The following is a 15,305-nucleotide window of genomic DNA, read 5'->3' on the forward strand; positions in this document are numbered from 1 at the left end:
AGTAGTAGGTGACACGTGCACCGGTTTGAGTGTTTTAAGAACTGCAACGCTGCTGGGTTTTTCACGCTCAACAGTTTCCGGTGTGTATCAAGAATGGTCCACCAACCAAAGGACATCCAGCCAAATTGACACAACTGTAGAAAGCATTGGAGTCAACATGGGCCAGCATCCCTGTGGAATTGAAGGTGTACCTAATGTTTATATACACTCAAGTGTATATATTTTTGCTACTGTAGGTAGCGTTAGCTAGTGCTAGTCGGCTGTACCTGCACCGAAACACCAGTTTTTTTATCATATAGCTTGTTTGACTGATCAAAACTCGTTTTCTTATTGCTCTCTCTTGTCCCTCTGCAGCGGACATAGGTGAGCAATATGTTTGGAACATCGAATCACAATAAAATTGCAGTATTGAATAGCAATAAATATAGAATTGTGAGAATCGCGATCCATATCGTATCGGATCCTACCGTGATAATATTGCATCATCAGGTCCCTGGCAATTCCCAGCCCTACCCTTTAGCCAACGGAGGTCTGAATCTGGTCTGTGCTGAGCTTTAAGCTATTGGTATGCATTTTTTTTCTCACTTTGCTGTCACTCAGCACCTCTAGCTAGCCAGAAATAACTAGGACAGTTTCACAGGGGGCTGGGGCACCACCATTGGCCTGTAGCAGAAGGAGGACACTGGCTCAATCATAACTCACTGTACTGGAACCTGGAGTCTACGGCCCATAAACTCTCTGTCACCTGCAGCACACCACAGACTGACCCTGGCTGCTGTTCCTCACCATACATCACCACCATAAACCTCACCACCATAAAATTACTCCTCATGAAAGCATTCATTTCTCTCATACATTTGTGACATCATATTTAGAAAAGTTTGTTGATTTGGGTGTATTAGGCTAGAGTTTGCGACTTCATACTATCTTGTTCTTGATGCTTTCCTAACTAGCGGAAACAAACACAAGCTGTTTGCTCTCTTGCTGCAATGACAGGTAGAGAGAGACACTGGAGTGATGACTACGCAAATATTCAACAGAAATTGCACAAAATAAGTTGGGATAATATGTCCCTGTGGATGTCTTTATGATACACTTACGGCAATTCAAGCCTACAAATCATGGAATGAAATGTTTAGTGAAATAGTGGAGGAAAATAGACTCTCCAAGGTCTGTAATGCTAATTTGGCTAATTGACTGTTCATTCAGACAGATATTTTTTCCAGCAGCATACCACCCTGCATACCACTGCTGGCTTGCTTCTGAAGCTAAGCAGGGTTGGGCCTGGTCAGTCCCTGGATGGGAGACCAGATGCTGCTGGAAGTAGTGTTGGAGGGCCAGTAGGAGGCACTCTTTCCTCTGGTCTAAAAAATATCCCCAGGCCAGTGATTGGGGTCACTGCTCTGTGTAGGGTGCCGTCTTTCGGATGGGTGTCCTGACTCACTGCGGTCATTAAAGATCCCATGGCACTTATCGTAGGGATGTTAACCCCAGTGTCCTGGCTAAATTCCCAATCTGGCCATCAAACCATCCCGGTTACATAAAAATTCCCAGGTTACAATTGGCTCATTCATCCACCTCCTCTCCCCTGTAACTATTCCTGAGGTTGTTGCTGCAAATGAGAATGTGTTCTCAGTCAACTTACCTGGTAAAATAATGGATAAATAACATTTTGGTGGCTGAAAATGTACAGCTGCAAACATTGAGAAACCTTACAAAGGGCCTGGGCTATGGATAAACTAATGTTGTAACGGTTTTCGTAGGTGGAAGAAGGAGAGGATCAAGGTGTGGCATGGTAAGTGTTCATGTTGTAAATGTAATCAAAACTGAACACTAAACAAAATAATAACGAGGAATAACGAGATGGAAACACTTCTGTCAGGTGATACACACAAAACAGAAAACAAAACATAGAATACCCACCCACACCACACGCTGACCAAACTAAAAACAGAAACATACAAAGCAATCTACGGTCAGGGCATGACAGTACCGCCCCCAAAGGTGCGGACTCCGGCCGCCAAACCTAAGCCCATAGGGGATGGTCTGGGCGGGCATCTGTCCGCAATGGCTGCTCTGGCGCGGGACGTGGACCCCACTCCACCATAGCCTTGGGCCACTTAAGTGGCTACTTTGGAGCGGCGACCCTCGCCACCGACCTTGGACTGGGGACCCTTGCAGCGGGCCCCAAATAGACGGGAGACTCCGGCAGCGCCGGACAGGCGGGAGGCTCTGGCAGCGCCAGCGTGAAGGGTGGCTCCGGCAGCGCCAGCGTGAAGGGTGGCTCCGGCAGCGCCTGACTGACGGGCGGCTCTGGCAGCTCCGGACAGGAGGGAGGCTCTGGAAGCACTGGACAGGAGGGAGACTCTGGAAGCGCTGGACAGGAGGTAGACTGGAAGCGCTGGACAGGAGGGAGGCTCTGGATGCACTGGACAGGAGGGAGACTCTGGAAGCGCTGGACAGGCGGGAGCACCTGGAGGGAGGAGACGGAGAGACAGCCTGGTGCGTGGGGCTGCCACAGGAGGCCTGGTGCATGGAGGAGGCACCGGATGGACCGGATCGTGGAGGCACACTGGAGGTCTCGAGCACCGAGCGTGCACAACCTGTCCTGGCTGGATACTCCCTGTAGCCCGGCAAGTGCGGCGGGGTGGAACAGACCGCACTGGGCTGTGCTGGTGAACCGGGGACACCATGCATAGGGCTGGTGCCATATAACCCGGGCCGAGGAGACGCACTGGAGACCAGATGCGCTGAGCCGGCTTTATTACTCCTGGCTCGATGCCCACTCTAGCCTGGCCGATACGAGGACCTGCGATGTAGCGCACCGGGCTATGCCTGCGCACTGGGGAGACCGTGCGCCTCACGGCATAACATGGTGCCTGCCTGGTCAACCTCTCGCCACGGTAAGCACAGGGAGTTGGCTCAGTTCTCCTACCTGACTTTGCCACACTCCCCGTGTGCCCCCCAATAAATGTTTGGGGCTGCCTCTCTCTGCCTCACTCTCTCCCTGTTGTACTGCCGTGCTAACTCCTCATATTGCCACCGCTCGGCTTTAGCTGCCTCCAGCTCTTCCCTGGGGCGGCGATATTTCCCAGCCTGTGCCCAGGGTCCCTTACCGTCCAAAATCTCCTCCCATGTCCAGGAGTCCAGATGTAGGCCTAAAATTAAGCAATAAGGCCCGAGGAGGTGTGGTATATAGCCAATATGCCATGGCTAAGGACTGTTCTTATGCATGACACAACCCTTAGCTGTGGTATATTGGCCATATATCACAAACCCACGAGGTCCCTTATTGCTATTATAAACTGGATACCAATGTAATTAGAACAGTAAAAATACATTTTCAGGGCTCGAACCACCCAGTTTATAATACACAGTATATCTCTTATACTGCATTCAAATGGTTTACACATAATTCATAACCTTTTTTCCTTTTACAATGCATGGAACCCACATAAACAAAGTGTGTATGACAGGGCTGCTTGTGCTTCTTAGGAACTAATCAATCATTCCAAGTGTCCATGGAATATCGCATTGACAGTTCCCACAAGTCGTAAGAAATGTGTGTCTGTGTGAATAGCTCTGGGGTACGGATTATTGTGTTTATAATTAAACCCAGGCCAGGAAAACATGCCCATTCAGATTTACATTCAATGCCAAATATCTACAACCCTGTAAATGACTCTTGAGGGGTATTGGAGAACCCATTAGTTAAAGACCCAGTGCAGTCAAAAACTTGATTTCCTATCTTTTATATATATTTCCACAGTATGAGGTTGGAATAATACTGTGAAATTGTAAAAAGAAAAAAATGATAATGCCCTTTTAGTGTAAGAGCTGTTTCAAAAGACAGAATGACATTTCAGACTGTTTTGGCTGGAGGGAGATTTGGCCTTTAAATTATTTAATAAACCAATAAGAAAGAGAGTTCCAAATCTCTCTGCCAATAACAGTAACTTTTCCATTTTCCCCTCCCCACTCCAACCACTCCCAGACAGTCCTAGCAAAATTCTTGCTTGAGAAATTGTTTTTTGCTAAGAAGGTATTTATGTTTCTTTTTGACTTTTTGAATTGAAAACAATCACAGTAAGGTACTTAATTGTTACCCAGAAATGATTTGATATTGAGATAAAAATGCAGAGGCTTTGTGTGATTCTTCACACCGCCCTGTTGTCTCAACTAGGATGTAGATTAATGGAACAATCACTTACTGTACCTCTATCCAAACACCACATAAACATTGAACATACATACATGCAGCAGAAATAATGTGTGTGCATACTGATGTAGGATCTTGATTTGATCACCCTGTTACAGGAAAACTTTAATGCCAAACGTGTAGCGTATTTGAGGTTTAAAAAGGCTTTTGAACTTTTTAATTTCCATTTTGACATTTCAGACTTGATTTCCCCTTACAGAAAATGTATCAACCCATATGAAAATGTAATCCACATTATTTTCCTGCTGTAGCAAACTGGCTCAAATTAAGATCGTACACCTGTATGAGTGTAACTGTGCATGCTTCCTTCCGTGCATACGTCAATGCATGTATTACTGTAAGTACGTCATCAGCCAACTAAATTATTTATGCATGACTAATGTAGTTAATTATACAGTGGACAGAAAAGTGTTTCTCTCATCAGAATGTGTGATCGAGTAGTGCATAGTAACTTGAAGCAGATTTTCTGCAGGGTGTGTTGTAAACCTGGATCGTGTTCGTTAGGGCAGGCAATGAAAAACGAAACTGAGTGTTTCTTAGTGGAGAACTCCAGGTAGACCCTTTCAGTCCGTTTTCTTCTGTCTGGTGCTTAATGAAATCGACTCTGTGCCCTCCTCCATTAGGTGTGCAAGCTTTTGTTCTGGGCCAGGTTGGGTTGTATTGGGCTGTTGTTACTGGGTCTGTGGTATAGGAGATGTGGGAGATATAGCTAAAACAAGCCTATCTGGGCCCTAACATTCAGCCAGTCACAGGCCTCCTCATATCGGCATTAATTAAATAAATTCAGAGAGCTGTAATCAGAGGAAGGAGTAGCTTCCAGCAACAGCAAGCACTCATTAGTCCGCTGAGTTGTGGCCTCCAAGCATACATCAGCATGTCCTATGTGGGAGTGAGACAACTGTCAGAACCTCTTAGAGTTAATTTAGGTTGCTTAACTGTGCCAGAGTGTATGCAGCAGTCCAAATAATTAACAAAGAAGGGGAGCAACATGTCATATACACATGTTTTCAGGTAACCCTCAATTGCTATTAAACCTGTGTAGTTATAGTGTCATTAATAAAGTAACACTATTTTATTAACATATTGCCATGGTAATTTCTTTGTGATAAACAGTTGGCCAGTTTTGGGGGAATCTCAATTATACAGTAGAATATGGTGAGGGTGATTGGTGATTGTGTAATCACCTTATCCAGAAGTAGACAGATAGCCACGCTGGATGTCCTGCCATTTAGCTTGCCACGCACTCAGTTACTTCAAATAGTGTTTCATTATTGTTCTTCTGATTATTTACCTAGTGCTAAAATGGAGCTGTCCAGGGCTGAATTAGACGGTATTTTACGTTGTTTCACTGTGATTTCACTGTGATTTTCAGTCTATCCATACGGTCATAAAATGTATTATTTTTCTCTTCTAGATCACCCTGATATTGACAACACTCTCACTGTGATCGCGAGGGCCACCTATCAATATTTGGCTGTGAGTATCATGGCTTAGAAGGCAAATTAAGATAATTGTATTTGCACATGAGCTGTAATCTTCGATAAGGTGATATCTGTTGGAATGAACTCGCCAGAAGGGTTGCTTAGAGAAGAAGAGAGAGAGAGAGAGAGGAAAGAGAGAGCGGGATACAGAAAGAACAAGAGAGAGATAGGATTTGTTGAGTGAAGTCCTTGCTTTTTTCCACATCAAGAGGTAGCTGTCACTTTCATTGCTGTGATTTCACCTCTTTTGCTGTGATTGGTAAAGAAACACTGACCTCTTTCCCCCAGAAAGATCCAGTAAAGACTGTTCCCTCCGTTCCAACCTCCCCAGAAAATCACATCGTCACATGTCACATGCCTTTCCCTCCCCCAGAAAGATCATCATCCCTGTAAAGAAACACATCGTCACATGCTGCCTTTCCCTCCGCTCCAACCTCCCCCAGAAAGATCATCATCCCTGTAAAGAAACACATCGTCACATGCTGCCTTTCCCTCCGCTCCAACCTCCCCCAGAAAGATCATCATCCCTGTAAAGAAACACATTCTCATGTTTCTTTAATTCACATTGTTTAGTTTAGTTTAGTTTAGTTTATTTTTACAGGGACAGTGCACATTAATCAACGTTTCAGTAAAAGTGACGGTTTTAGCCAGCCGGCTAATTTTCAACCGCAGTCCCTGGGCAGGTTATTAAAAACAATTACAATATAGACAATAGCACCATAGACATAGCAACATAGCAACATAGGACAAGCAAGACAGAGCAACATGTAGTTGTTGTGTTTTTATTTGATTTGATTAAATGTCGAATTATTATCTATATTATTATTATCTACATGTTTATTCTTATTATTATCACTGCATTGTTGGAAAGAGCTCTCAAGGGTAGAATTTCACTGTACTCTTTTTAACCTGTTGTATCCTGTGCACATGGTGAATCAACATTGAAACTTAATCAATAGGAAGCTGCCTCTAGCCTCCCATCTCTGCTGTAGCCTACGCCGTGGGCACAGACAGTGGCCTGGCTTTGACTGGTAACATGTGGTATGTCAATAGTTACTGCCAATGTCACAGGGTACCCACTGTTACCTGGCATAGTGCTCTGACCAAGTCTGGGGCGAACCACTGTTAACCAATCAGCATAATTTATTCATTAATCTACTAGAGAGTGACTGATCAATTTGTCTTTTCTACAGTCTACATCAGTGTGGGGATAGCAGGGTTTTCTTGTGTCAATGCACGTTTTTATTCCCTTTTAAAAGCAACCATATGTTATCCCTGGCATGTTACATGGTTACATAATGTCACTGAAAAATATTACCTTCTTGGAAATATGCATGATCTAATGCATTAGCCGGATATACAGTAGATGGTTTTCACCACAAGATACTCTAATGTATTCTACAGATCACCATCGATCCTAATTGATGAATGGCTCTAAATCAAATCAAATGTATTTATATAGCCCTTCGTACATCAGCTGATATCTCAAAGTGCTGTACAGAAACCCAGCCTAAAACCCCAAACAGCAAGCAATGCAGGTGTAGAAGCAAAAACTCCCTAGAAAGGCCAAAACCTAGGAAGAAACCTAGAGAGGAACCAGGCTATGAGGGGTGGCCATATGAGGTGTGGCTCTACAACACTACCAATAGAATATATATTCTACAGTACGACAGACAGGCGTGGTCAAACCAAGCCATGAATGTGTTGGACTCCATTAGACTATCTTTCAGCATGATAAACCCAGAGAGGCTGGGCTTCCCCAGAGTGCCATCTGCTTTGACATAATGTCCCAGTTGATCACTGAGGCACAGAGAGGAGCCACACTGTGGTGTTGTGAAGAAGGGGAATAGGCATGGAGATGCGGGGCAGGCCACTGTGTGTGTGTCTGTCTGTCTGTCTGTCTGTGTGTGTGTGTGTGTCTGTCTGTGTCTGTCTGTCTGTCTGTGTCTGTCTGTCTGTGTCTGTCTGTGTCTGTGTCTGTGTCTGTCTGTCTGTCTGTCTGTCTGTCTGTCTGTCTGTCTGTCTGTCTGTCTGTGTGTGTGTGTGTGTGTGTGTGTGTGTGTGTGTGTGTGTGTGTGTGTGTGTGTGTGTGTGTGTGTGTGTGTGTGTGTGTGTGTGTGTGTGTGTGTGTGTGTGTGCATGCCTGGGTGTGTGCTTGTAGAGAGAGAGAGAGAGATAGGAGCCATGATTTACTATAGGATGGGGCTTTTGTGGGCTAGTCTCCTCTCCAGCAGGTACACACTGCCCTGATTGCCTCTCCCTGTCTCAAGCACTCACCTGATTAATCAGCCATTTCCTTGTGTGATGACAGCCTGGAGCCACAGGGGCCCAGCGAGGGTTAATAAAGCCAAGAAAAGAGCACCTCCTGGGAGAACAGATACTGCCCTCTGCCCACCCCTCTGTCCTTCATACCAGATGAAACACAGGTGGCCCTGTGTGCAGCCTAATCAACATTAACATTGATCAGTTTAACATTTATTGAATGGAAATTGATACCGCAGGGAATAGATATTCATATGTAGGTGGACGCCAGAACGGCTATTGAATATTGTGTTGTAAGTTTGCTTTGTGAATCTGCAATATTATTGACGAGAAGGGTATGCTCAGAACAGACGTTATTTGGAACGGAATAGAAACCCTGGACTTACCTACAATGTGTAGGCCTATTAGGTAATCTAAAATATCTTTAATGTTATTGATTTTCTGTTGCTATGGCTCAGGCCAGGCATGTGTACTACCAATTAGATCGTGTTCTACTCTCTCTCTCTCTCTCCACCGCACAAAGATTATGCTGATTCAGCATCTGTTCATGTCTCAGTCTTTAAACAAGAGAAGATTCGACATTACTTAGACATTGTATGTGGCTTTAGCTGTTCCTCCCCACATTGTGAAATAACAGTGCTCTAGGTGAAAGGGTTCCCTTCCCTTTCACCGTGCCAGATTCAAAGTGGGCCAACCACAGCTGGAAGGCACCTCGTTTCGTTTGGCAGCTCAGTGCTGTATGAGAGAGAGAGAGATTCTGCAGTCACAGCCCAGTGGCGTCTCCTCAACCCCCCCACTTCCCATCCAACACCAACCCCTCTCCATTTCCCCTCTGTTCCGTCTGCCCACTCCCTTCCCTTCCCCTACAAGCTGTTGGCTTGATGAACACTTATTGGGTATTCCTTTAAGAGACTGGGGAGAGATTGTCAAACTGTAGGTCCTTCTGTAGCTCAGTTGGTAGAGCATGGTGCTTGTAACGCCAGGGTAGTGGGTTCGATTCCCGGGACCACCCATACGACCACCCATACGTAGAATGTATGCACACATGACTGTAAGTCGCTTTGGATAAAAGCGTCTGCTAAATGGCATATATTATATTATAACTGCAGAATTGAGACACTGCTTGGCAGACATCTTGGAGGCCATCACAGACATAGTAGTATTATTAAGGGAGGGAAACCACTGGTGCTTCACTTGATTAATGGGGGGCATACAAATCAAATCAAATCAAATGTTATTTGTCACATACACATGGTTAGCAGATGTTAATGCGAGTGTAGCGAAATGCTTGTGCTTCTAGTTCCGACAATGCAGTAATAACCAACAAGTAATCTAGGTAACAATTTCAAAACTACTACCTTATAGACACAAGTGTAAGGGGATAAAGAATATGTACATAAAGATATATAAATGAGTGATGGTACAGAGTGGCATAGGCAAGATACAGTAGATGGTATTGAGTACAGTATATACATATGAGATGAGTATGTAAACAAAGTGGCATAGTTAAAGTGGCTAGTGATATCTGTGCATGCGTGCATGTGTATGTGTGCACTGTGCATGCACGTGTGTAGGTATCAACTTGTTTATGTGTATAGTCCATGATATAGCTGCACAAGCTGCTTATCTTTGTTTTTAATTATCCAGCATTGTTGTTCAATGAGGATTTGTTCCTCTCCTGTGCTCTTTTTTTGTCTCACTGTTCAGCAGTTTATTGAGAAATATTACTGCTACTATCTCTATGAATGTCTCTCAGTATCATCACTGTGTATAATAATTAGGAGCAGTAGTAATTGTAGTAGCAGTAGTAGTAGTAGTAGTAGTAGTAGTAGTAGTAGCAGTAGTAGTAGTAGTAGTAGTAGTAGTAGTAGCAGTAGTAGTCGCAGTAGTAGTAGTAGTAGCAGTAGTAATTGTAGTAGCAGTAGTAGTAGTAGTAGTAGTAGTGTAAAGTGGCTGTTCCACTGGATGTCATAAGGTGAATGCACCAATTTGTAAGTCGCTCTGGATAAGAGCGTCTGCTAAATGACTTAAATGTAAATGTAAATGTAGTAGCAGTAGTAGTAGTAGCAGTAGTAGCAGTGGTAGTAGTAGTAGTAGTAGTAGTAGTAGTAGTAGTAGTAGTAGTAGCAGTAGTAGTAGCAGTAGCAGTAGTAGTAGTAGTAGCAGTAGTAGCAGCAGCAGTAGTAGTAGTAGCAGCAGGAGTAGTAGTATCAGTAGCAGTAGTAGTAGTAATAGCAGCAGCAACAACAGTATAAGTTATATTCAACTAATCTAAAGAAGGACAGTTTTATTGCTTCTTTAATCAGAACAACCGTTTTAGCTGTGCAAACATAATTGCAAAAGGGTTTTCTAATGATCAATTAGCCTTTTAAAATGATAAACTTGGATTAGCTAACACAGCGTGCCATTGGAACACAGGAGTGATGGTTGCTGATAATGGGCCTCTGTACGCCTATGTAGATGTTCCATTAATTAAAGATCAGCCGTTTCCAGCAAAAATAGTCATTTACAACATTAAAAATGTCTACACTGTATTTCGGATCAATTTGATGTTATTTTAATGGACAAAAAATGTGCTTTTCTTTCAAAAACAGGGACATTGCAAACTTTTGAACGGTAGTGTGCATGGATAAACACTTCACGGCAGACTGGAACCATTGAACTCTGTTTTGTTTGTAGCTACAATTTGTTTGGTCAGCGTTGTGCCAAGTCACTCCGGTTCACACTGACCATGGCGTGTGCAGAAAGTAGCCAATCACTTTTTCTATGTTGATAGTGCCCTGCTAAATTCAGGGCATCAATGTTGTTGAGAAAAGTAGCAAAACGTTTGTAGTTCTTGATGGCTAATGTTATATCTTTCAAAAACAGCATGGTAGAAAGGCCTGTCAACACATAGTGAACAGCTCATGTTATAGACAGAAGCATGCTACATGGCAGACCAATCCAAACTCATCTCCCGGCATGTCCAGCCCATCCATTATCTCAGCCGACTTTTTCCGTGGCTAACCCAACCAGGCTTGTAATTAAATTTTTTTATTCATATTTATGGATGGAATACACATTTGTTATTAAGGCACATGAAAGTTCCTGTTCCAGAAGGTATTTCTGCCCAAAAAAACACATTTTGATATAAAATAAATGTTCACGTTCAAATGCTGCTCCTGTGAAGTAGTGACCTGTGACACATGCCTAGTTTTTTTTAAACAAGTCACAAATGTGCCACGAATCAATACAGTGTTGATACTGAGACACTGAGTCAGCCCTGCATTTTAGGCCACTGTGTCATAAGATACTGGATCTGTAGCGGCTGTTGTCGGGAGAGGGAGAAGACCAAGGTGCAGCGTGGTAAGTATTCATAATACTTTTAATAAATGCGAATACTTGAACCAAAAACACGACAAACGAACAGTTCTGCAAGGTGCAATACACAAAACAGAAAACAACTACCCACAAACACAGGTGGGAACAGGCTACCTAAGTATGGTTCTCAATCAGAGACAATGATAGACAGCTGCCTCTGATTGGGAACCATACCAGGCCAAACACAGAAATACAAAACATAGAACAAAACATAGAATGCCCACCCCAACTCACGCCCTGACCAAACCAAAATATAGACATAAAAAAGGAACTAGGGTCTGGACGTGACAGGATCACTTTCAGGTAAGTTTAGAGCCATTGCTTTAGAACTTTAGACTTACTACACTGTCATTTCAAGTACCATTTGTGACAACCAGTAAGAGATAGTTAAGAAAGAACACACATTGTAAAATGCATACAGTACTTTTGCTTCTGAACCAACAAAAATATCTTCAGAGTAGGATATATCTGTTCCATTTCAGTCATTCTAGTACATGGCAAATGCTGTGACAGAGTCAGTGAATTGACTTTTAAAATGATTGGATATTTTCCAAGCTCCAGCCGGGTCACCTGTGATACGAGTCAGTATTTGACTATCCATGTCTGAGGACATCGGGAGATGACGTGGAAACCGGCGACTAGGGGCAACAGTGCTCACTGCCACCTTTAAGTAGGTTTTGGTTTTGCTAGGATGTTGTGGACGGGGATGGCGGATGGGTTTTAACATCTGCCTCTGATTCCAAAGATTGCAAGTTAAAATCCATCGATAGAAAGCCATTTTTAAACGTTTTATTTGAAGCCTCTTCCAAACCTTACCTTACCATTCTGCATTGATGCCTAATCCTATGATTTTGGAGTTAAGGCCTAAACTGAACCTTAAACACAATCTTCAACAACTTCAACATTTGACGTTTGAGAAACATGGATGAACATCTGATTCTGACGTGAGACTGTGAGAGCTAGTTGCCAAACCAGGCACAGTAATCATCTCTTAAACATGTAATCAATTGAAACTACAATTGACAGGTATGGCAGGAGCAAAAAACAAATAACACTTGCTCTTGTTTCTCCAGGCCTGGATTGTGAAATTGCTAAAGGCCATCCCTCTTTCTTTCGTCCCTACTAATTGAGGCCTTATTGATTTCATTTAGGACTGCTCATCGCTGTCCGCTAGGAGGCAGCTTCACTAACGGGAAGATGATCATTTTCTGCAACACCATAAAAAGCTCAGAGGACTCTCAATTGTCTGGCTCAGCAAAGGTCCCAATAGTACAGAAAGAGCATCATAGAAACATGCTGCAGTACAGACAAATACATTTATTGTGCCAATTCCAAGATCCAAGCCAATTCCAAGACCCAAATTAAGATCTGAAAGGGTAAGCTAAGAAAATAAATCCACGAGAAAGCTATAGTGTGCTTGCAATGTTTTCTCATTTAATTTCAGCACTACCTCCATCTTTAATGTCCTGTAGGTTTTTCTGCATCTATAAAATTACTTCTGCTGTTGTGATTGTTGTTATGACTACATCAACTATTACTTCTACTTTACAGTGGAGGCTGCTGAGGGGAGGACGGCTCATAATAATGTCTGGAATGGAGTCAATGGCGTGGTATCAACCACATCAAAGACGTGGTTTACATGTGTTTGATACCATTCCATTGACACCATTCCAGCCATTAGTATGAGCCGTCCTCCCCTCAGCAGCCTCCACTGTGACATCATTACATCAATGATCTTGTAGAGCCTCTCTACTGCTGCTGCCACGGTGATTTCCGTGATCCATCTTGGCTGTTGCCACAGCAGTCAGAAGCGGTGTTGGAAAGAAAGGTTTGCTTAGTAAGACCAACTGCTGATTCACAGCTTCTGTCAATCTCCTTATAGCTACTTGTGAGATGCCAGTTGGATTTGAGCCCTTACAGCAATTGTTCCATGTAACGTTATTCATGACCATAATATTTCTGCTGCAAAGACATTAGTGAGTGTTTATGTGCATGCGTGTGCCTTCGTGTGTGTGTGTATGTGTTTGTGTGTGCTTATTTTTATGCACTGTGTGTGTGCATGTGAGCCTAGTGAGCATTTGAAAGAGAATCTCTCAGCAGTCACTCCTTCAGTGTCAAACTACCTCTTCTGGCTACAGTGTGTGTGCCACACAATGGGGTCTCTCCTCTCTCATTTCTCAATTTTCCTAAGCTCTCTCACTCTACTCTACATCCCTTTCTACTTCCTTTTCCTCTACCCATCTGCTGTTCTACTCTCATCCTGTTCTCATGTTGTCTCTTTCCTCCTCTCCTTTTCCTTCCCTGACACATATTTTACAGCTGAACTCTCTATCGTTCCCTGAGATGCTAGACTCTGTACAGTTCCCAGAGGTGCTAGTCTTCGGTGAGGTTTGTTTGAAGTACCGCTAGGTTCTTGATGTGGGATTGACAGTATTGCATATGAATTCTCTCGGGTTGCCCTTCAGTGTTGGAGCAGGGCGGCAGAGCGGAGTGCTGCATACAGCACAGTGTGAGCAGCATCACAAATCAGGAGGCTGAGAGAGTGAGAGCGCTGGAGTGGGGGGAGGATGGAGGGAGGGGGAAGATGGAGTGGGGGGAGGATGGAGGGAGGGGATGGATAGAGGGAGGGGGAGGATGGAGGGATGGGGAGGATGAAGGGGAGGATAGAGGGAGGGGGTGGAAGATGCGGGGGAGAGAAGAGATGGAAAGGGGAGGGGGATCCACTCTGGGGCGAGTGAAAAAGGGAGAGAGTGGATAGAGGGAGAGGAGGAGGGGATTGAGAGAATGAAGGGTCATGTGAGAGAGAATGTGTGTGTTTGTACGTTCATGTGTGTGTGGGTAAAGGAGAGTGAGTACTGCTGCAGTGGGAACAGTGAGAGGAGGACTGCAGTTTCTTGGGCTTATGGGCGAGCGAATCGAGGGACGTTATTAAGGCACTGTTACATTAACCCTTAAGTGCCTCTCTGGTGAATGGGTTGGCCCGTCCATTGTGGATAATAGGATCAAGGAGATTGCTCTGGTAAGGGTGTATTCCAACTATTTTTGCCTCCCTGGCTTTAACTCCTTATGGAATATAGGGGGAGACTTTATGCATAGATAGGAGGAGCTAAATATTGCTGTCCGATGCTGAAGTGCAGAAACTACGCTGTAGGATGGGGGAACTGAGTTGGTGCTGGATAAGGCTGCACTGTGACTTGATTGATCTCATCTCTACTTGTATTGCACAGATGGATAATCTTAAGTGGGACAGGTAATGTGTATGCTTCGCTTTGCATGTTATTTTCGAGTGCATACTGTGCAAACTTTTGTGACAAGCTTGATCATTTATGTTGAGATTAATCATCTTGGGACATTTGTAGATTTTGAAAGATTGTTTTCTTGATTTTGAAAGATTGTTTCATAATAAGCTGTGAGATTTGCCTTTGTACTGTGTCTGGGACCTGAGAACACAGTCATTTGCTTTGGGGTCTTTGCAGGAGCACTATGGTGAGTATACAATAGGTCACTCTCATTGATAATGTCTAATTTAGCCTAGGTGGCTCGGTTTGTAGTGTAGTGGAGTAGCTACCTTTATTTTCCTGGAGTAGGTCCAGGAGGCAGCCCTTCTGACAGCTGCTCTGTTTACCCCACCAGCTTCTATTAACACCCACCCTGTCCTGCACTATCAGGAACCACAACGTGGTGCAGCCACAAACACATGGCACCCCACCTAACAAACACCAGCCTGTACCTGCTCAATACCAATAAAATCAATCACATTTATTTATAAAGCCCTTTTTACATCAGCAGATGTCACAAAGTAGTTATACAGAAAACCAGCCTAAAACCCCAACCAGCAAGCAATGTAGATGCAACTTAGCGTGATGGCTAGGAAAAACTCCCTATGAAGGCAGGAACCTAGGGAGGGACTTAGAGAGGAACCAGGCTCTGAGGCGGCCAGTCCCCTTCTGATGTTCAAACGTTCATAGATGACCAGCAGGGTG

The 15,305-nt window shown here is 43.9% G+C and overlaps 1 protein-coding gene across 7 annotated transcripts in view; it reads left to right on the forward strand.

Moving 5' to 3' along the window:
* The window catches only part of LOC118360883 (synaptotagmin-2-like), a 94,142-nt gene that overhangs the window by 39,253 nt on the left and 39,584 nt on the right, over nucleotides 1-15,305 (forward strand). For 2 of the 7 annotated variants that reach the window (XM_052485173.1, XM_052485180.1), the window contains exon 1: nucleotides 14,108-14,341. The exons of 1 other annotated variant lie outside the window; for it this stretch is intronic. The gene's annotated coding sequence lies outside the window, so the exon portion shown is untranslated. Of the gene's footprint in view, nucleotides 1-1,763; nucleotides 1,796-5,633; nucleotides 5,696-14,106; nucleotides 14,342-14,369; nucleotides 14,573-15,305 lie in introns of those variants that run through there. 4 more of the 7 variants (XM_052485177.1, XM_052485175.1, XM_052485179.1 and 1 more) reach the window with 4 other exon arrangements.

The sequence above is a fragment of the Oncorhynchus keta genome, chromosome 28, assembly GCF_023373465.1.
Source record: "Oncorhynchus keta strain PuntledgeMale-10-30-2019 chromosome 28, Oket_V2, whole genome shotgun sequence".
Taxonomy (NCBI): domain Eukaryota; kingdom Metazoa; phylum Chordata; class Actinopteri; order Salmoniformes; family Salmonidae; genus Oncorhynchus; species Oncorhynchus keta.